Source organism: Petaurus breviceps, unplaced genomic scaffold, assembly GCF_028583685.1.
Source record: "Petaurus breviceps papuanus isolate PSGF00001 unplaced genomic scaffold, PetGlider_PUasm1.0 185, whole genome shotgun sequence".
Lineage (NCBI taxonomy): Eukaryota > Metazoa > Chordata > Mammalia > Diprotodontia > Petauridae > Petaurus > Petaurus breviceps.
Window position 1 is genome coordinate 26574300 of NW_027185797.1, and position 23153 is coordinate 26597452.

A 23153-nucleotide genomic window follows, 5' to 3' on the forward strand; every position below is an offset into this window, starting at 1 on the left:
CTTGGCTTTCATTTTTTTTCCTTTGAAGTAAAGAAAAGGTGGAATGGATATCCTTTTCCCATTTAGGAACGTGCTTAGGAGGTAGGAAGAGTCTAAAAATAAACGCATCTGAAATAGTTTTCAAATATATATATTACATATATATATATTTCACCTTTCATTTGCATAAATATTAGATAGTTTTCCAAAACAAAAGATTTGGTCATAATAAGAAACACTTCTTCTGTGAAACTTGTACTCATATTCAACAGTTGGGTCCCCAGGGTGCTGCTACTGCCTTGGGTTCTAGGGGCAACCCTGGAGTCTATTAGATACATCTCTCTATGTGTCTGTTTGTCTGTTTCTTTGTCTATCTTACAAGGTCCTCACCAGTGTGCATTCCATTAAAAACAAACTCATAGATGCAATTTTTAAAATTTTTTTTTTGCTTTTTGGAGGGCAATTGGGGTTAAATGACTTGCCCAACATCACATGGCTAGTTTTTATGTTAAGTGTCTGAGGCTGGATTTGAACTCAGACCCTCCTGACTCCAGGGCCGGTGCTCTATTCACTGTGCCACCTAACCGCCCCAGATGCAATTTTTTTTTAAAGCAAAGGCATTTATTTACAAAGATGGCATAGTGAAAACAGTAGTTACAAACTTTTCTCCAATTGTGGAAGAGAGGTGTACTCTTGAACAAATACACATTTGTGGGGACTATTGGGCTTAAATATATTTTAAAAGTCACAATTCTAGAGCTATGTGGGCTCGAGTCATTTGTTCCTCTGTAGTTCCTCTCTGGTGTGGCATTCTTGCTGAGTATATTGCACAGTTGGATTTCTGGGGTTTCCTTTACTCCACAACTTAATTCCTAATTGCCAGAGCTAACTCTTGAGTATTTAGCCATCTCTTTTCTCTTCTGCCAGGGCCTTTATTTCTCCAAGGAGGATACCTTTTTTGACTATCTTTCTATATCCTTATCAGTCTGTTTATAATGACAATGATAATGATAATAATAATAATAATAATTACTCATATTTATAGTGCTTTAAGTTTTGCAGGATACTTCACATACATTATCTCATTTGGGCCTCACAACAACACTATTATTATTCCCATTTTACAAATGAAAATACTTTGTCTTAGAGAGGTGAAATGTCTTTTGCACACACACACACACACACACACTTTATTCTATCCTCCCCCTATCAAAATTTATTTTTGGAAAAATTATTTTCTGCCTGGGTATAAATGACTAATAATTTTTACTATATCAATTTTCACTTTATTTAATTTAACATTGTTACTTTGAAAGATCCCTGGTTAAAAAAAAAAAGTCGGGGGGGAAGGCTTACGTGGACTCAAGAAAATAGAAGTAAGCAGAAGGTAAACAATTCTTTCTGGTTTACAACCAATATGTTGTAAAGAAAAACAATAAACATGAAATAACAACAGCTAATGTGTATATAGTTCTTTAGGGTTTCAAATTGGCAAATCACTTTACAAATATTATCTCTTTTAATCCTCGTGATAACCCCTGATGTTAGTACCTCCATTTTAAAGTTGGGGAAACTGAGGCATACAGTCATTAAAAGATTTGCCCAGGGCGGCTAGGTGGCGCAGTGAGTAAAGTGGCTGGCCCTGGAGTCGGGAGGACCCGATTTCGGTTCTGGCCTGAGACACTTACACCCACACAAAAATACTAGCTGTGTAACCTTGGGCAAGTTACTTAACCCCAATTGCCCTCCAAAAGGCAAAAAAAAAAAATTTGCCCAAAGTCACAAAGCTACTAAGTGTCTGAGGCTGGATTTGATCTCAGATCCAAAGCGCTATGTACTGGGCCACTGCATGACCCTGCTGGTTCTGATGCTATGTGATTAGGATAAACAAATTAGGTTCCTGAAAAGAGTTGAAAAAAAGATACACCTCTCTCCCTTCTTTGTGAAAGTGGAGAACAATAGGTGGGAATATTAGGGTCAGCTTCTGTTGATATTAGTTTTTTGCTTTGCTTTGCTTAACTGCTGGCCCCTGCCTTCTTTCGTTTCTGCTCTTTGTCACAAGAGCTTGATCACTGCATAGGAGAAGAGGAGTGATGCGTTCTCAAAAGTGAAGGTGATATAAAAATAAAAGATACTGATACAGCTCCAAGAACAAAAATATGCTTCTCGGTGGTTGGTTGTATCCACGCCTTTCCTGAAGTGCCCCACCCAAAAGGGCAGCTGGCTGAGAAGCACATGTTTCTGTACAAATCCACTCTATCATTTCTCCATCAGAAAGGAGATTAGAAAAGGGATTTTCAGCTCAGATGGAGTAGCAGCACATTATTTATACTAGGGGGAAAAAGTCTTTCACACCACAAAAATCCTTGGGGATGGGGGACCTCACCTTCTTTGTAGTTCTAAATATATGGAAATTACAATTGTTTGTGTTGAAAGAAGCTTCCTCCTTGGTTAATGCACTCCCTACACTTTCACTTCTGGGATATTGATTGTTACCAGGGGCCCCTCACAAGAAAACTCATTTAGTTTATTTATTTATTTTTATTCCCAAGGACTTACCCTCTTCAAAATCTCTATATAACTGGCATTTTCCTGGGGCTGGGACTGAAAATGTAGCAGATGTACTTTTTCCAACTACATCAATTTTGGTGTCATTAAATGCTCCTATTCAAAGGGATTAAGCCTATCTTTAATCTCTTCTTCTTTTCTCCCAAGAAACCTTTCAGGGACAGGATGATGTGCTGTCCCCCCACTGCTCCCCCTCCCCAAAGGCAGAGGCAGATCTAGGCACTCAGGGATGTGGAGTCATGGAACAAGGGGTGGGTTTGAAGTCACACAATCTGGGTCCAACTACTGACTCTGTTTCTTATAATGTGGGACTTCAGGCAAATCTTTTAAACTTTCTGGGCTTCAGTCTTCCAGGCTCTCCTCACCCTGCAAAATGGGGAGAAGGCATGGATAGGGTAGGAATAGGTGGGATGTGAAATCAAAGTTTGATCTGGTATCTAGACCAGCTAGATTGCAGTGGGTCGGGATATATGGGAATTCTAACATCTCTGGTGTGAGGGTTTGCCCAGCAGCCATAGTCTGGTAAACCATCTTGGCAAATGGGCTAAACCAGGCTGAGGGTAACTGGTAGCCCCCCAACCCACTGATGAGTTAGAGGGGTTATTTACCCCCAAGCATGTGAAGACTTCCCTGGAAAAATGGACAGATGAGAAAAATTTGTTCCAAAGGCCAAGATGACAGCAGGCTCTGTGGAACTCTTAGAGCTTGGTCAGACGTCATGGAAGGCACCAAAGTAATCCACTGCATCCTGGGCCATCACTGGTCTTCTTAACTTTTGTCTTGCTACTGGATTTTGAGAACTCTGGAAGAGAGAATGAGACTGATGACTGTGTAGCTCTGCCTCATTTAAATCCATGTCCCTTACAAGTCGAGGCATCCCCCTGTGATATCATTGGTCCTCTTGGAAAACAAAGGAAGAACAAAAATACACTCAGTCACCAAGCACCTGGGTTGGATCTAGGGCAGGAGCTCCAATGATAAGTGAATTCACTTCTCTAGGGACTTGGGACTTAGCCTTTGGAAGACCTGGCTTTGGAGATCCAGGGTCTTAGATGGGAAGAGTCAGATCATCAGAGAAAGGAAGGTGTTGAAATGACCTGGGTAGATAGAAAGGATGGGGAGGTGCACGGATCAGATGGCAGGTAATATTTAAAACACACGCACATAACAATCCTTTAATGCATTGATAGGTTGAATATAGCCAATGGGAGTAGAAGGAACGGAACTCCAGATTATAATGAAAACACATTAAATGGTTATATGATCTAGGTTTTACCTGTTTTCTATATGGCATTGTGCTTTGTGCTGGCAATACAAAGATGCAAACCAAATGGTCCCTGCCCTCAATGCCCTTACAGTCTGCTGGAGATCACAAATCAGAGGAGATATCAAAGAACAAGTAAATATCCGCCATATGAACGAAAGGTTTCTTGCCTACCCGTCCCATGGACCCTATCAGGGCCTCCTCCTCCTCAGACAGGCTATCACTACCCCACAACAGCAGTCAGTCACATGACATGCCCATGTTAGTGACTTCATTAATTAGAAGGGAGATGATTGACAAGTGTTGTCTCTCAAATTGCAAAACAGTTAATGGCTCTTTTTAATCTCCAGGGTACAAATGGATGAAAGAAGTGGCCAAGAGCTGTCTCAAACTCCCTTCTGTATACCTCACAATTCCCCAGTTCTGTATCTCCCATCATCCATTGCTAATTCCTTCCTGGTCTAGAGGAAGGAGTTTATTTAGGATGATTTATTTAATCATTTACAAGATTTTCATTTTTGTAGACGAGGCACACATTTCAAAACCCTCTGGGTGCATGTTGGCATTTTAGGGTAGTTTCTGCCAAATTGAGAAGCAAAGAAGGGGCTAATAAACTGGAGAAAAAAATAAAAACCTACCAGCTTTGAGATGTTTTACAGAGACAGGAGGAACAGTAATGTAGGAATTGGGGGAAGTGAAAAATTTGCATAATTAATTAAGGGACATTTTCATTCTCAGTGGTGTTTTCTTAATCCCTACAGGGAAGAATAACCTGCAAAAGAAAAGGAAAAGCAAATAACTAGGGATCAAGCAAACCCTCAGCTGTGTAAGTATGTTTAATGCTCACAAAATGGGAGGGGGATGAAATTCAGCGACCTGAGTTTGTAGTGCAGAAGCTAATTTGTTGGGATAACCAAGAAATCCCAGCACCCGCTAATAGGGGCTGGGAAGATCAGAATCTACCCTCCTTACTGAAAGCACAGAACAGCAACAAATAAATAAAATTTGTAGGAATCACCAAAGGGCCATCCCTTCCCCCCTACACTTTCAACACGTAAGATAAAATTGAGTGTTTTTCCATATGAGTGATAAATACACAGGAGCCACTGAACGCCTTCTACTTAATGAAAGATGGGCTCCACTTTTCATGTGTTTCAGTTGCTATGGGCCCCCAGCCATGACCAGGTCTAAGAAGAGTTGACATTAATTAGGGCCTCTAATGTTTGCATTGGGCTTTTGGGACATCATTTCATTGGATTTCCATGACCCTGTGAAGTAGGTGGGATGATGCAACAATCACAGTTAACATTTCAATAGGTGTTATGGTTTGCAAAGGACTTTCTGACGCCATGACGCCATCTCACAACAATCCTATGAAGAAGGTACTATTGTTATCCCCATTGCACAGATGAAGAAACTGAAACTCAAAGAGCATCTTAGTCACAGAGTTAGTATAACTATTGGAGATGGGGACTTATCCAGATATGCCACAGAAACCAACATGGGACAGCTAGTGTAGCACAGGACATGGCCTTGAACCCCTGTGGACATCCCACACAGGCCACAATTATGGCCAGAGGGGAGGACAACCCAGACTCCTAACCCTGTGGGTGCCGCTGCTAACGAACGGCTCATGCCAGGTCACCTGACCCATCTGCCTGCATTCCTCCCAAGCTCTCTCCCGAATATAGCCTGGTCTGCTCCATGATTCACCAACATTATGTCCTTTCTCTCGTTCTTCCCAAATAATCTTTCCAGAGGATGACCCTTGCGGACACTCAATCAGCATCTAACTCCAACTAGTTTGGGAAACAGGGCAGTGTAGCAGAAGCCACATGAGCTGTCATTGTAGTCTTAATACTTGGGTTTAAATCCCAACTGCCCCTTTCTACCTATGACCTTGGGCAAGTCACTTTGCCTTAGTTTCCTCTTTGGTAAAATAAGAGTATAGGAGGGGTGGCTAGGTGGCACAGTGAATAGAGCCACTGGCCTTGGAGTCAGGAGGACCTTAGTTCAAATCCGGCCTCAGATACTTAACATAAAAACTAGCCGTGTGACCTTGGTCAAGTCACTTAACCCCAATTACCTTCCAAAATAAAAAGAAAAAAAATAAGCGTATAGGAGGTGATCTTCAAATTCCCCCAATTCCAAATCCAGGACTCTATGAGCATGCTCTAGAGAGATCCTAGTCAAAATCTAGAACAATCCTAGCATTTTAAATTAGTTGGTCTGAAATGAAGTTACATGCAAATAGTTTGCAAAACCATATTGAACTCGGTGTGGGCCACTTATTTGTTTCAGACACGTGGAGATGGCTTTCTCCACTTGCTGTATTCTGCAAAGCTCTTTGGTTTCCAGCAAGTTCTAATAATGTGAGTCCCTTCAGTTCTGTCTCAGAGTCTTTCTCCCCTATAGGTCTGCTAAACAAACAAGACTAAAAGTCTTTGAATTTAGAGTCACACACAGTAGGCACTTAGTAAAAGCCTCAGTAAAATTCTTGGTAGATCATTGTAGCCTCTGGAATTCCACCTTACAATTTAATTAGGAGCTTGGGTTGCCCATCAACCCTAGGGCTGGCAACCTACTGAGGGTCTCTTCTACTTCATTACCCTTCCACTATAGCAGCTGACTCCCCACAGAATAGCTGAAGCAAATGAAATTATTCTTTGTGTGTCTGTCAAATCCATAGGGTGCTCCCGAGAGCTGTTGGTATTCCAATCATAGCGGCAAGAACAATGTAGTGGCAAGTTTGTACATGCCAAGCAGGAGACCTTACATTACTGATGTAACTTAGGTTAGATCTGAGTTCTTGAGCAGAGAACTTAGAAGCCATCTGGTTCCACCTCTTGTTTTACAGAGGAGGAAACCAAGGCCTAGAGAATTGTAGTGGCCCACCCAAAGTCACCCGTCTGGTCAGAGGCAGAGCTGAGATTTGAGCCCCAGTATTCTGACTTCAAATCCAGGCCTCTTTATCAGACCTGAAACTGACAACCTTTCATTTCTTAATTTTATACACATTCATTGGTTTTCCTCATGGAACTAGACCACACCAATTTTGGAGAGGGTCGGCTGAATCCTAAAGAGGTTAGTTGTCATCTGTGGTCCCATGGACCAGAAAGTCACCCACTGGGTGGGACACAGGCACATATTGATTTCTAATTTTGTTATTATTAAATATCAAGACTAGTTATAAGCCATGATTGAATATAAGCAGGGACAGATTGGGCATCTCTCCGGTTGTTATGCAGCCAAACTGTCTCTCTACTCTACCCAGGACTTCTTTTGTTTACTTGTTTAAAATGTTATTTTGATGACTTTTTTTAACCAACTGTGTGACCTTGACCTTGGGGAAGTCACTTAACTTTGTCTCAATTTCTAATACCACCCACCTCCCAGGGTTGTCATGAGACTCAGAGGGGTTAATATTTATAAAGTGTTTAGTACAGTGACTGGCACATACTAAGTACTGTATGTTAGCTATGGTGATGATGGTGGTGATGATGGGGATGGTGATGATGGTGGTGGTGATGGTGGTGGTGATAGTGATGATCATGGTGGTGGTGATGATGATGATGGTGGTGATGATGGTGGTGGTGATCATGGTGGTGGTGATGGTGATGATGATGGTGATGATGGTAGTGATGATGGTGGTGGTGATGATGGTGGTGGTGATGATGATGATGGTGGTGATAGTGATGGTGATGATGGATGGTGGTGATGATGATGGTGACAATGGTGATGATGGTGGTGGTGATGATGGTGGTGATGATGGTGATGATGGTGGTGGTGATGATATCACAGTCATCTCCAGGGGAAGAAAAAACTTTCTCCCCAGCAACAAAGGAGCTCCCCCTGTTATAAAGAAAACCCATCAGGCAAAACAAACCAATATGGGGGGTAGTGATTGACCGCGTATGCAGTATTCCATACCAGTAGTTTCTCTTCATCAAAGGGGAAAGGTATGTCCTTACCTCTTGCCCAGGGTCAAGGTTGGTCATCGCAACTATTCACTCACCAACATGAGACAGCTAGTGTAGCACAGGCCATGACCCAGAACCCCTGTGGACATCCCACACTGGCCACAATTGTGACCAGTGGGGAGGACAACTCAGGACTCCTGACCCTATGGTTACCACTGCTAACGAATGACTCATGCCAGGTCACCTGACCCCTCTGTCTGCATTCCTCACAAGTTCTCTCCAAAATATAGACCAGGGGTCTGTTCAATGATTCTAGTACAGGATCACCCACCTAGTATGTGTCAGGGGCAAGGTTTGAATGCAAATTGCCCTTTTTCCAAGAGGACTGAGGGTTCTAACCACCATGTTCTTGTAAAGCTAATGAAGGAACACAATTTGCAGTATGAGATGTACTGGGGGGATGGGGTGGGGGAGGAGAAGTCCAATGTAATAATACTGATTTGGTCTTAGCTCAGGCAGGGCTTTATTAGAACTGGAAGGGTCCAGTCAGCAGATACCCAGGGGGACACTGTGGAGTGTTTGGGAGGTTAGAGGGATGCTTCCAAAGTGTCTGAATGATGGACTGGTCTTTTCCGACTCAACTCGGAAAGTAATATCTGTGTGCTGAAGTCATTTTACTGCTGCTGTAAATTTGGGCTCCCGTATCTTTAAAAAAAGTCCTGTAAATACAATGCATAGACTTTCCAGAATGAAAATTGAAGAAATAAAACAGAATTGAAGAGAAGGGGGAAAGCTCATGGTTTATTATAGAGGAAATCAATTTCTTCTTACGGCCATTAGGAAGACATAAAAACTGAGCCCCGCATGGTTTCATTTCCCTCACAGTGTCCTAACATGCTTCGTGGACCATCATTTTCAAGAGGGGTATTTATTAGGCACCTCTGGTGCTAGCCAGTCTGTGTTAGGGAGGAGAGAAAACCAATTGGGCAGTCAGGACCTTAACAATGCTGACATGTTGGGGCAGCCAGGTAGCACAGCTAGTAAGAGCACTGGCTCCAGGGTTGAGAAGACCTGGAGATCGAATCCCGGGCTCAGACACTTAGCACCCACCCAGAAACACCTGGCCGTGTAACCTTGAGCAAGTTACTTAACCCCAATTGCTTAAAAAAAAACCAATGCTGACATTTTTTATGCAAAGTGTTTTAAATACATGATCTACTTTGGTCCTACTAGAAACTCTGGCAGGTATAGGGGCTAAAGGCGTTATTATCCTCTTTTTGTAGTTGAGGGAAATGAGGCAAACAGAGGTTAAGTGACTTGCCCAGGATCACACAGCTAGAATCAAAAGACACCCATTTAACAGAAGGAAAAATAGGCTCATTCTTACCAGTGAAATCACACAGTTAGCAAGTGTCAGAAGGAGAATTTGAACCCAAGTCCACTATGGAATGCTGCTTCCTCAAATAGCCATATATAGAGAGTAGGGATGTAGTTAAAGGACATATTCACTCTGCAGAAATGTCTAAAGCCCCAAGAGACCCTTCCACTGCAAGAGCACATGATGAAATTAAATTAGGATTCAATATTCCTTTCTCTTTCCCTTCCCTTCTTTCCCTTCTTCCCTCCCTCCCTTCTTCCTTCCTTCCTTCTTTAGCCTTTCTCCTTCCCTCCCTCTCTCCTTCCTCCCTTCCTTCCCTTCTTCCTTTCTTCCCACCCTCTCTCCCTCATTAAATCAAAGGAAAGATGAAAAGGGGGTAGAAGCTACAAGATGAGCTATCCAGGAAGATACTACTTCACATTTTTTACAGTGTTTTAAGGTTTATAAAACAATCCTGTGAGGTCAATAATAATAATCATAATAATAGCTAACATGGCCAGAGCACCTACTATGTGCCAGGCACCAGGCCAGGCAGGTTACAATTATTACCTCATTTGATCCCAGGAGGTCAGCACTATTATTATCCCCATCTTAAAGATTAGGAAGCTGAGGCAAACAAAGGTTAAGTGACTTGCCCAGGGTCACATAGTAAGTGTCTGAGGCTAAATCTGAACTCTCAGGTCTTCCTGAGTCTAGGCCAGGTGCTCTAACTACTGTGTTACCCAGCTCTCTGTGCACAGCAGTACATGAATAACTGAATAAGAGATAATTTGAGGTTTAGAACTAAAAGTGATCAGCACATGCTTCTCCTATGAGGTTATACACGAGCTGAGCTTTGAATAAAGCTAAGGATCCCAGGAGGTGGAGGTAAGGAGGGAGTGCATTCCAGGGGGAGTTCAGAGAGTCTGGGAGGCAGAGTGCATGATGGGAAATGCTCCTAGAAAGTCAGCTGGAGTCAGTTGTGAAGGGTTTTAAACACTCAGCACTTTATCCTAGAGGTCACAGGGAGCCCCTGGAGCTTATTGAGCAAGGGAGTTGTGTGTTCAGACCTGTGCTTTGGTAATATTATTTTTTGGCAGCTGGGCACAGGATGGATTGGAGAATGGGGATACTGGAAACAGGGAGATCACTAAGAAGTTGTAGCAGTACTCTAGGCAAGAGGTGATGGGAGTCTGAACTTGGGGAGTTAGTGCAGACAGAAGGGGACATGAGATGTGCAGCGCTGTTTGTTTTCTCTCTCTTTCCTCCTCTTCCCCTTCCTTGCCTTGCTTCCCCAGCATGAACACTTCTACCATGGCCATGCGGGAACCCCGGTCGGGAGGGATGTTATCATGGAAGCCCATTACTGAATGTTTTTTTTTTCTCTTCGTGTCGGACCCAAAGATAAGATAGAGAGATGGGATGGAAGATGGGATCTCCTGGGAGCCTCAGCTGCCTGCAAGAGTGAACTCTTTGTATATTCAGAGCTTGGCAGGAAGGGAAAGGGAGGAAGGAAAGGAACATGAAAAAGGTAAGAAAAACCTAATGATGGGAGAGATGCCTACACAGGGGAAAGTCCTTGGAATCATCTCCAAACAGAGGTTTACTTCCAAATAAAATGACTGATGTATGTATCAGTACAGCATGTTCTGCTGAACCTAGCTGGTAGTGTCCTTTCCCAATCCCAAATTTCTTTTACCTACTATGAATTTATTTTATATTCACTTTTCTGGGTACATTCTCCCTTCAATAGAATAAGGATTGATTAATAATTGAAAGAATGTAAGCCACTTGAGGGCAGGGACTGTTTTATGTATTTATTTTTGTCATTGTCTTCATAAATGCCCAGCATCGTGCCTAGTACATGGTGGAGGCTCTTAATAAAATTCTCATTGAACAAAGGCATAAATGGGTGAGAGCCAGCAATATGGAGAATAATACCCTGGAGACAGAGGCTTCACCCAGGTGAGGAGGATTCTGAAAGCTGATGGCTGATGATTATCAAGGGCTGCTAAAGCAGAGAGCATGTTTTTGTGATCAGTTATTACAATTATCAGCCAGCAGATTGGCTGCAGATTCCACTCTGGGCTTTGTGGCAGATGTTGACAAAGGCACACATTTCATGAGTTTTTCTGTTGCTTATTTCAAGGCTCCAAAGAGCTGACATTTTATGGGTATAGGAGTCTCCTCTAGAGACTTAGATTGCAAACCCTCTATGGACCAATAGCCAGTCATTAAGATAGGTTGTGGTCAACATTTCATTCCCCTGTGGACAAATTACTGAAGACACCCTCTAAATTTAGCTAGGTGGGACCTCAGATGCCATGACCTCCAGCCCATCACTGGAAGCCAAGCTTGGGAACACCAGCCAGAGGTTATTTCTCTGCTGCCATGGCCTTTGAGACCACAGAGTCACCTCTGTGCCACCATGAGGTACCTGAGAAAGACTTTTATGGCAGATGGATATCACACTTCCTGTCCTTTTGCATTTCTAAAAGAGTTGAATTTTTGGCATGAAGTGACTCCTCCAAATGGGAACTCTTGAGAGAAGAGGACAGCTGCAAACTCTCTCTTTATATTAAATAGTTAGCTCCCAATCATGATGAATAACAAATCCCCTGAAGTGGTTACGTTATTTGAATTCACACTGCATATATCCATTGAGCTGCAATGACTGCCTATGACAACCTGGTGGAAATGAAGATTAACAGTAGTATCTCTCTTGTAAATAATAATACACTTTAAAAAGCTACACTTGCATGGAGGAGTCAGATTTTCCTCTGTCCAAAGAGTTGTGAACACAGATGCTTTTGCAATCATACCCTTTAGGATACATTGGTCTCATGTCTTTCTCTATCATTCAAGATTGAGCTGGCCATGTTATAGAAACATAATGTATCAGCAGAATTCTGAGATTAAGCACAATCCAATCAAGCTAAAAGGAATCTCAGAGGCCTTCTAATCCAAGCCATATATGTATGAGTCCTTGCTGAGCATCCCTACAAATGGTCATTCAGGCTCCAGCTGAAGGCCTCCAGGGAGGAGAATTCACTACTTTCAAGGCTGCCCATTCCAGTGCTCCAATGGTTAGGAAGTTTCCCTTTATCTCAAGTCTAAATTGACCTCAGATTTTGACCCATTGTTCTGCCTCTATCTCACCAAGGACCAAGCAGAACGAGTCTTAGAGCAAGAGGTAAGTGGTATCTAGTGAATACAGAAATGACTTCTAAGTGAGGAAGATCTGGGTTAAATTCCTGCCTCTGAATTATACTGACTGTGCTAAGCATTGACAAGACAAAGAAAGGTAACAGACCACAGCCCTCAGTGATCTCACATTCTAATTCGAGAGAGAGAACATATAAATCACTAGGTGTGTACAATATATACAGAGTAAGTGGAAAGTAGCTGAAGAGGAAGTCACTGTTGACTGGAGAGAAGCGGAAAGGTTTCCTGCAGATGGAGGGCTCTGAGCTGATCTTGGAAGATGTTAGATATGCTAAGAGGTTGAGGACAGGGGAAGAGCATTCCAAGCACAGGGGCAACCAGTGCAAATGTGTTAATGCCATCATGCCTTCCTCACTTGGCATGGTGTCCACTCACCTCACCATTCCGTCCCTTTTCCTTAGACACACCCCATTTTGTCAAGGTCCTCTCTATAATTCGGCACCCAGATTAAATACGGTACTCTCCACTTGCTAAACCACTTACCAGTGTTCCACAATTACAAATGCCTTTAAACAGAATGGCAGAATTAAGCTGTGATTTCAAGAAGTCCTTGTAAAGTTTTATTTTTATTGGGAGTGAGGGGGTGGGAGGGGAGGAATCAATAACAAAGAAAAATGACACAACCCTGAAAGTCAGCACCATGATCAGGCAAGCAACTTTAACCTCCTATTTGGTCATAGGATTCATTACCAAATACTGGATACCCTAGGGAGACTACTATGAGAACAAATTAAAATCTATCTATTCCTTATTAATAACCTATTAATTCAATAGATAATTCCAGTATCTGTGAGCTTTATCTTTTCTTTGGACTCTGGTGAGTACAACAGCAAGCCTTCCTGAAGGGAGGGGTCTACCCTGACCTCCAGAAGTAAGTCCAGGATCCTTCCCATATCCCCTCAAATAACCTGCAGTATGACCCATTCTGGGGGTCGCAGAGACCTAGAGTTATATTGACACATTAGGTGGGTCTTCCATACATACCTTTTAGAGCTGTCTCTTCCTCACTTATAAACTAGAACTCTGGACAGCGGAAGAACCCCTGCAAGAGGTAGGAGGTTGTTTTCAGGTCTTATTCCCTGGACTCTCCCACCACCTCCATCCAGCTCTTGCCATCTTGGAGTCACCTTTGTTCATCTTCTCTGAGTGTGTTAGAGTCATTGACTTATTTCTCCCAGGTAGATCCCCAGACTCGGTGCCACCCATTCCTTTCCTAGGCAAGAGGAGAACAGCCTCATTATCATGGAGTTCTTACATTAGCACCATGTAATTACTCATAATCTGCACTGACGGGGATTTTTCAAATGCATCCCTTTAAGTGACACTTGAAACCCTTCGTGACTGTGTTAGCTGCCACCGCTGCCGCCTGATTCATTCTGGCAGCAAAAACCGCATTCCTTCCTATCATTAGATCTTGTTGGGGTCACTGCAGGCTGTCAGTCACCAGAGGAAGTAAGCAGAATCTGCCTTCAATGCCCACTTACCCAAAAAATAATCAGAGAGAGAAAAAAGCTCCCATTGTAGCACCCTGACATTTGGCACACAACAGAAGCATTAGCAAAATGCAAATTACAGTCAATTTCCACAGAGGTGACTGGCCCCAAATGCTGGATTTCTGTTGTGCACAAAGCAGGGTGATGGGGGTGCTTGGCCAGACTGTGAAAGTTACCACAGCATAGTTCTTTATCCCCAAGCTTTCAGCTTCCGCTTGGGGTAATGTGGATCCTCTCCAGAAACAAAACATGGCGATGTCTCGGGGAGCAGTTTATCACTGGCTCTGCAGCTCCCTAAACTGACAATGGATGGGACCAGGGTAGAGGGAGTCTCATAGGAGCCAAGACGGATGGAGACTGGCATGCCCATGGGCTCTAGGGGTGGGAGGGAGGGATGGCACCTAACTTGGATGGTGTTTAGCCTAACTCAGCTTAAGCCAGAATATCTCTTTTCAATTTATCACCTATATGACCTTGGGCAAGTCACTCAACCTTTGGAAACCTCAGTTTCCCCCTCTGTAAAACTGAGGGTTAGACTAGGTGGCCTCAAAACTGCTTCAGCTCTGTTTTATGAACCCATAAATTCCATATGCCTGGGTATTCTGACTGTTTGTGGACATCCACTATTCAAGAAGTATTTATTTAACTCCTACTCATGGGAATACCTGAGAGAGCATAGATGCAGGGCTTTGTAAAATTGAAAAGCACTCTATAAATGCTAGCCATTGTTGTTATTTTTATTATGATGATAATTATTATATTCCAGGCACTATTCTAGGCTTTGAGATACATAGGAAAAAACAACAGTCCTGTCCTCAAGTTGGCTTATATTCTATTAGGAAAAAATAACCCCATATACAGAGAAGTCCGTACAGAGCATAGACAGATAAAATATTAAGTAATTCTGGGGCAGTGAGTGTGTGGTTACCTCCTTATGAGACTGGAGGTGACAGGGGAGAATGGGGCCAGTGGGTAGTTCTTGTTTGGATATTGGTTATGTGTCTTGTCCTCTACTAAATTCAGATCTAACACTGACTGCCTCTGGGCTCTTCTGTTTAGGATTCAGGCCAGTATTCGTAAGACACATCGCCAGATACCCAGTTTTTGTTCATCACACAATTAGCAGTCTTGATAAAGGCTTACTCCTTGTGGACTTTGTCTTCTGCTATGTTGAACAAAATGGGGAGGGGGCTAGAAGGAAAGGAGAGGACAGGAGGGGAGAGAGAGAGAGAGAGAGAGAGAGAGAGAGAGAGAGAGAGAGAGAATCTTAATTGCATTCAATGCTCTCAGCAAGTGACTCCAGGAAATTAGAAGCATTTCACATACTAATGAAAAGTTCCCTTATGAATTCATGCCAATAAACACATTTTTAAAAATTCAGAATTTGGAGGCATCAAAAAGAAAAAAAAACAAATTGACCTTTAATAAAGATTTCTTGATAGAAGTCATCAGATACCGTTAAAATATTCTGGGGCATGAGAGGCAATGGGCTGCAGTGGGCAGAAAACTGTGCTGGAATTACAGGACAGGTTCTGAGCCTGGCCATGCTATTTACCACCTGTGTGACCTTGGGCAGCTCATTTTCCCTCTCTGGACATCAGCTTCCTCTTTTGTAAGCTATGGGGATGAAGGCAGTGTGGTGCCGAATTTGGACAGACTGGATCTGAGTTATAGACCTGGCTCTGTCCCTTTCTAACTTGTTGTAATGGGAATGCAAATTTGGAAGATCTTCCCTGCCCCTAGGCTAAAGTGCACCAGAAGCCTGGGGAGGGAGGCTTGTTTTTCAGTAGATACTTTTTGATTGGCCAGTGGGTCAATAAGTTTGTTACATTCTCTGAGCCAGGAGAAGGCTATATAAGCCCTGATGTGTAGCTTTGTTTTGGGACTCACTTTGAGAAGTGTTCTGTGATTTGATCTGAATTCTGGGAAGCCGTTGTTGAGAGTCCCCCGGCTTTGAAAAACCCAGATGTGGAAACCCAGATGTTGACTGGGTATGGATGTAATGGCTGGACAGTTTGGAAAGCTGTCTACTTGATCTGTTTCTGTCTTGATAATTCTGCCTGTATACTTTGAAGTTCGGGGTGCTGACCATTTCCCCTGAACAAGGTAAATGATATATGTCTGACTGATTAAAGTAAGCTTGTTAACCCATTTTGAGTTGCTTTCCTTTAACAAAGCAGATCCAAGAACCTGTATGAGCAGCAAACCCTGAGGACGCGCTTGGGGTGCTTGCCGCTACACTTGTTGACCTTAAGACAAGACACCTCACTTTCCTGGACCTCAGTTTCCTTGTCTGTAAAATGAAGGTAGTTGGATTAGATGTCCTCTAAGCCTCTCCCCCCTATAGAACTAAGATGCTATGATTCCTTGTCGGTGATCATGTTAATCAATTGGGTAGAATCAGGAATGTAGCTCAGGACTGGGTTGAGTTTCCTACTCTAGAGGGGCCTTGATGGGACAACTGCTTGGGGTGGTGGCTTTTGGGTGAACATTAATTTCCCTCATTGCTTCAGAGGGATAAGTGTCAAACCTAATCGATGAAGTTTGATTATTAGATTTTGGAGGATGTTATTAGAATATGGAAGACTAAATACTGAAATCTTGAAAAAACTATTTGGGGGGTAAATGAAAGAATCCATGAATATTGTTCTGAGAAGCAGCTTGGTGTAGTGGGTAGAAAACTAGCTTCAGACTCAGGAAGTTCAGGGTTCAAGTCTCACCCCTAAAGCTACTGGGTTTAACTGCCTGTGACTTCCCCAGTTCTCTGGGCAATTCTCTAAGAGCATTTGAAACTGTGTTGGTCTAGGGAACTTCCTCATTCAAGGAAGTCCTTCTGTCAGTGGTGAAATTATAGGTCTGCTGGAAGAAACTGGACTGATTCTACGGTAGTGATGCTTATTGTTCTCATTTCAAACTAGGATGTCATATTCCCCATAGGGAAAAAGCAGAACGAGGAAGAAAGGGATGCATTCGGCATCAAGCAATCCATAGGACCCTGTTATTTCTGGCCAGTGTTATGGGTCAGTGCCACATGGCCTGTCTGGTCTTGTGACTTGGGGGTCAAAGGTCATGGTTCCAATCCCAGCTCTGTTATTTGATGCCTTATGATCTTGGACAAGTTATTTACCTATTCTTGGACCTGGTTTCCTCATTCATCAAATGAAGGGACTTCTAATCTCCCTCCCTGACTGTGCTCCTTCAACTATGATAATCAGAGCTGACATTTCTGTTGCATTTGAAAGTTTTAAAAGCACTGGTACAAGAACCATTATTTTAGAGTTTTTTCAGACTTAGAAAACGAGGCTCACAAAGGTTAAATCATTTGCTCAGGTCAGGAATTTAGTAAGTGCTGAATACAGGATTCAAATCCAAGTCTTTCCCAATTCCAAGGCTATTAAGGCACATGCATCCAATATGTGATGGCTAGGTGGTGTGTTGTGGTGGATAGACTTAGAGGCAGGGAGACCTGAATTCCAGTCCTGCCTTGGACATTGTGTGGCCCTGGGCAAATCACTTACCCTCTCTCAGCCTCATTTTCCTCATCAGTAAAATGGGAATAATAATAGTACCTTCTTCATAGGGTTAAAATAAAATTATGTAATGTGCTTTGTAAACTTCCAAATGCTATATAAATATTAATCACTAGAACTTATAGAATATAATACTGAATAATTTAATATCTAGCATGATGTCATTCATTTGCAGGTGTTATAGTTGTGTTATATATTATATATGCATCTGTGTGGATATAGTAATTATAAGCAATATAGTACATTTGACTCTCGTTCTTATTTAGTCTCAGCGCTACTACTTTGGGGACTCCCAGCAAACTGAAAAGGCCAGAAATACAGAGAGCAAGACTGGATTCCTTTTGTTTAGGAAAAGCAGTATTATGTAGCAAAGTTTAGTAATTTGTATTTTATGGGTTGGGAGTCAGAAAACCCAGGTTCAAGTTCTGACTTGCTCACTTTGTGTAGGACTTTGGGCAAACCACTGATTTCCAGTTTTCTTCTCTGTAAACTTAATCCTTTGGACTCTAGAACCTCTAGGCTTATGCCCAGCTCTAAATCCTGGATCTTGGAGGAATTGGGGGCCTGCCCCACCCTTCTAACTTAACCAGAGGTGGAACAGCCTGGCAGACAGATGTAGTCACTCCAGTCTTCTGGGTCTTGCCTCACTTTAGCACCCAAATCTTGATAAAACATCTATTAGTTTGATAAATCACTTTTGGGTCCCCAGAGTTCACTTTGCTCAACTTTCCATATACCCAAAGGGAATGGATTAGCAGCATTTGGGGAGAAGGGTGAATATCACATCCCTGTATCTGGGTCAAACACATGGTAGGAACCCATTTTCCTATGATATAGGGCAATTCAGGCATTGTGCCCCTCCATGAACCATATCTAGGTTGGCAAACCCTCCAGGAGAAGAGACCTTAGGAAGTGCCTATTGTAAGGACCGACCATATAATCAGCCACACTCTCCTAGAGGAGATCACCAAGGAAGACTGCATGCAGGTGAAGCCCTGCCTTTAAAAGGACTGAGAAATACTTCTCTTCAGCACTGAACGGCAGTCATGGGATTAGAGGACATACAACTGGAATGGCTATTCCACTCCACAAACATTTCTCAAACTCACATTATTGGGCTGGAAGTCACGGATACAAAAAAAGCAAAAACAAAAACCCAAATCCAAGTCCACTAAAGAGTGTTTGTCATCAATTACATTCTGCTGGAGGACATATGTCAATGCAAGATCATTTAAAGAGGGAAAGAGTAAATAAATAAAGGGTAATGATAAACATTAATGACTGCTACCCAAAAAATAGTTTATCAATTGATCATTCAACAGCTATTTATTAAGCATCCTACTGCATACAAGACACTGGCAGGCACTTTACATACAAAGACAGAAACAAAACAGTGCCAACCCTCAAAGATCTTCCATTTTACTTGTAAGAGCACAAAATGTACCCATGCAAAGAAATACAAAATATAGAAAAATGGAATAAAAAAATCACAATAACTGGTATTTAAGGTTTGCAAAGCACTGTACAAATCTTATTTCATTTGATCCTATTATTGTCTACATTTTACAGATGAAGAAACTGTGGGAAGTAGAGGTTAAGTGACTTGCGCAGGGTCACACACAGCTAGTAGGTTTAAACTCAGGTCTTTCTGACTCTAGGTTCAGTTTTCTGTCCAGTGTGCCAGATTCAAAGTGGGGCAGTGTGTGATGTGGAGAGAGCACAGATTCTGGCTTGTAAGTTCAGTTTGTCTCTGCCACTTACTAGCTTTGTGACCATGGACAAGTCATGCAACCACTCTATGCCTCAGTTTCCCCATCTGGCCTCTAAGGTTCCTTCCAGTTCTCTCTCCTATCAACTTCTTTGGGTCTCAGTTTCCCCCTCTGTTAAAATGAGGAATGTATCCCATTTTTAGTTTTCTTATCTATGAAAGGAAGGGCATGCAATAGGTGGTCTCTGAGGTATCCTTTGAATCTAGATCTATGCTCCTATTTTGTGTGGGGGAGCAGAGCGTTTGTGTGTGTGTGAGAGAGAGTTTACAGTACCTTGATTACTGGGTAATCAGGAAAGGCCACCTGTAGGAGGTAGTACTTGAAATGAGTCTCACAAAGGAGCTTGGGATCTAAGGAGGAAGAGGTGAGAATGGAGAGTATTCCAGACTCGAGACTTTAGAGTCTCGGCCATCCAGTACAGCCTCCTCATTTTGCAGATGAGGAAACTGAGGCCAAGAGAAGGAAAAGAACTTCAAAGATTTCAATTCAGTTCCCTAAACATTTAGGAAACTCTTACTCCAGGAACTGACTTGTACTAGGTAGGAGCTGATTTCAGAAGATGAAACTAGAAAACCGGCTTGCCTTCAGGGATCCTATACTGTATTTGCTACAGATTAAACAGCTAGTCAGCAAGTAAACCGATGAGTCAGGATTTGAATTCAGAACCAAACCCCAGGCTATTTCCTGGCAGTCAGCCACCATACACCTCCCCAGCCTTACAGGCAAGGGATGCCTTTCCTCTCTCCCTTTTCATAGTGTGTAACTATTGTTTTCCATTCTGACATATACAATATCAGGCATTTAAAAAGACCCACTAAAGTGTTTATTGAGCAAGAAAATCTCTGTAGCCTGTGACATGTCTTTTTTTACAGCGTGCCTCTGAGAAGTGTTTTCCAGCTGTGCCTGGGCCCCATCGCTGATGAGCAGCAACACTTAAAAGGAGTTATCATGGAAAACCTGACATCTACACAAAGCTGCAGAGACACTTGCTGGAGGCACATGACGGCTCCCTGGGTTAATCGATTTCCCTTGTCTTCATTCCAGGCCCACATTCGTCTTTGCTGCTGCGGCAGCCACAGTCAAGACTGGAAATCTGTAGGACCAAGACCCTGCAGTCAGATTCCCTGTTCCAATCAGGACCCTGCTTGTCCGGGATGATGTAAACCACCCTTTTCTTGTCTTCCCTAAATTGAGACACAAAAGGAACTCTCAGAACACGTTTTGTAGCTCCAGATCACCCAACGTGTTGGGGGAGATCAGGGAGTGGTTGGATTGTAGCAGTAGGATGGTGGCAGCTAGGGTGTGCCCAGGCAATTGCCACCTAGGTTGAGACATTGATATTTCCTGGGCACATATATTCTCAATTCGTTGTTTTTCGTTAAATTTTCTTTTTTTGTTCCAATCTGAACACCAAATAAAACAAGTATTTCCATCAAAGGAGGTAATATTTGTAAAAGTGCTTTGCAAACCTTAAACCCCTACATAAACACTGGCTATTATATATAAAGTAGGACACACAAAAAAAGCAGGTTGTATATGAAATAAGTCACTTAATCTCTCTCAGACTCATGTTCCTCATCTGGAAAATATACCGACCTTAACAAACATCACATACAATAAGATTCTCCGCATTCAAAGTACAAGGGAAAAAGCAGATCCATGAACCTGTGGGTCTTTACTATGCAGAGTTGGAGGATCAGTTTGACCCAGAGTGACTGTGCTTGTTTGTGATGCCTTCTGGACTCTGTTTGTCTATAGGCACACTCCATTCTAGTCAAGACAGCTGCTCCAAAAGTACGTCACATCCCTTTTTGCCACCTGGCTTTGGTTTATCCCAGAACCTGGGATGCTGCCCCTCCTCACCTTTTTGATCCCTAATTTTCTTTAGAGCCGAATCCTATAGGAGGCCTCTCCTGATCTCTCCCAGCTGTTAGAGCTTGTGTTTAATTTGCATGTGTTTTGTATTATTTATGTTGTGAACTGTCCTCTTAGTGGAATGTCGGTTCCTTTGGGACAGTTGATCATCCCGTTCAACCAGAGGTAGATCTAGGACATCACAAATAGGGCTTAGTCCCAGGGCAACAAGAAGTGAGGAATGTATACTGCCCCTTCCCCTGCCCCTCCCCCACCCTCAGCACTTCTTTGCCCTAGGTGGAAAAATGCAGCTGCTGTTCTAAGTTGAACACACTTCAAAGACAAAGAAACTGAAATCCGGGGAGATGCAGTGATAGTCTAAGGGCACCCAGACAGGAGCAGAATTGGGATTCCAACCAGAGTCTGCTGACTCTGAACCTGGGCTCTTTCTATGACATGTTGTCTAGTACGTAAGGAAAGGAAATATTATTAAGGTGCACTTTCTGGGGGAAAATGGAAGCTCTGACAACAGATACTGAGAAGATAGGAGACTGAAGGGTTGCCTTAAAATGTGCGGTTTAGGTTGTAACACTTGAATTCATGCCCTTTGTTTTGACATCACAGCTATTTCTGGATATCTCTCCCACCCAGAGGGCTTTTCCTAGTAAGGAAGCAAAGTGACAAAAGCAAGCCATTGGCCACAGTGGCCAGGGCTGTTAGACTAGACTGCATTCTGCAAGGTGGTTATCTTTTCCTATGTCTAGCTTAGTGTGATAGTAATGGCATTTAAAGATTCCCCCTGTATTGGCTTGGTTTTCAAATTGATTGTGTTAAAACCCAGAGCTTGTTAATCCCACCTGTGGGATGGACTTGCTGATGTGAAAAGAAAGTCCTGAACTGGGAGGAGCTGGTGACGTAGATTTGGAGAGACAAGTGAGAGGCAGAAGAACTTTTTTTTTGGAAGCAGCACCTCGTGGAGAGAGAGGCTAAGAGAATTGCTGGTGGCCACTTTGAATTGCCCTGGACTTTTGAGACCTGCCCCCTGAGCTGCCAAGGACTGAGGAGACATGGCTGTTTTGCTGGTACTTTGTCTGTCTGTTTTGATGTTGTTTTGCCAGATTTGTGCACTGGTGAAAGACAGTCCTGTTGTTGAAGTAGTCCTGGAACCTGGCTTTTGGCTAAGAAGCCCTGAGACTGTCCTGCAGACAGAGAGTGAATACTGTCCACTGGTGAAGGACAGGGCTGTTGTTGCAGGGGTCTGGAGACTGTCCTGCAGACAGAATGAATACTGTCCACTGGTGAAGGACAGTGCTATTGTTGCAGGGGTCTGGGAACCTTTCTGTTGGTTCAGAAGTCCTGAAGCAGGATTTTCTTGTTGTATGTTTACAGAAATCCTGGGAGAGGGTTTTGCTAATGTTTTCAGGGGTTCTAGGACTGTTCTACAGACAGAGGATGAATTGATGAAGGGACTGGCAATGTATCTTGTGGCCTTGCTAAGCCTTGTCTCCCCAGGAACTAAGATTGCTGAGAACTTGCCTCGTGTCAAGATGAAGAAAAGACCTCCATTTGGGTATTAAGTGCTGTGCTTAAACTTGATGTAACTCTGGGGTAGATTCAATTGTGATCCAGGGGTGGGGAACTTTTGACCTTATGTTTGGAAACTAATCTCCATTTGAGAAGAGGGGCTTTGTGGTGGACTAAATGAAGGTATAGCCTAGGGGTGGAAAAGTATTTAGAACAGGGACTTTGTAATTGATTGAATGATTGGAAGGTCCTGGGGTGGGGTAGTACTTGGAGATTACTTAATCACGCTTAGTACATGCTGTATTTGGAATGATGTCATGTTTTGATCTTCTCTGTTCTTGGTTGGTCACTGAATAAAATGGAGAGCACCTATGCTGGTATTCTGAACCTTGGGAAGTTGCCTTTCCTTGGCATTACAGTACACTTAGTCTCTCCAATTAGGGCAGGGTGGTTAATGCTTATCTCTATACCCATCATTGCCTGTCTCTTGACTTGGTGACATGCAGGGGAATGTCTAATCTTTGTTTAATAAATTGTTGAAATTAGGAATAAAAGACAAAGTTTGTTTCTTCCTTCTTTCCTCCCTCCCTCCTCCCTGCCTTTCTTCCTTCCTTTCTTTCTTCCTTTCTTTCTTTCTTTCTTTCTTTCTTTCTTTCTTTCTTTCTTTCTT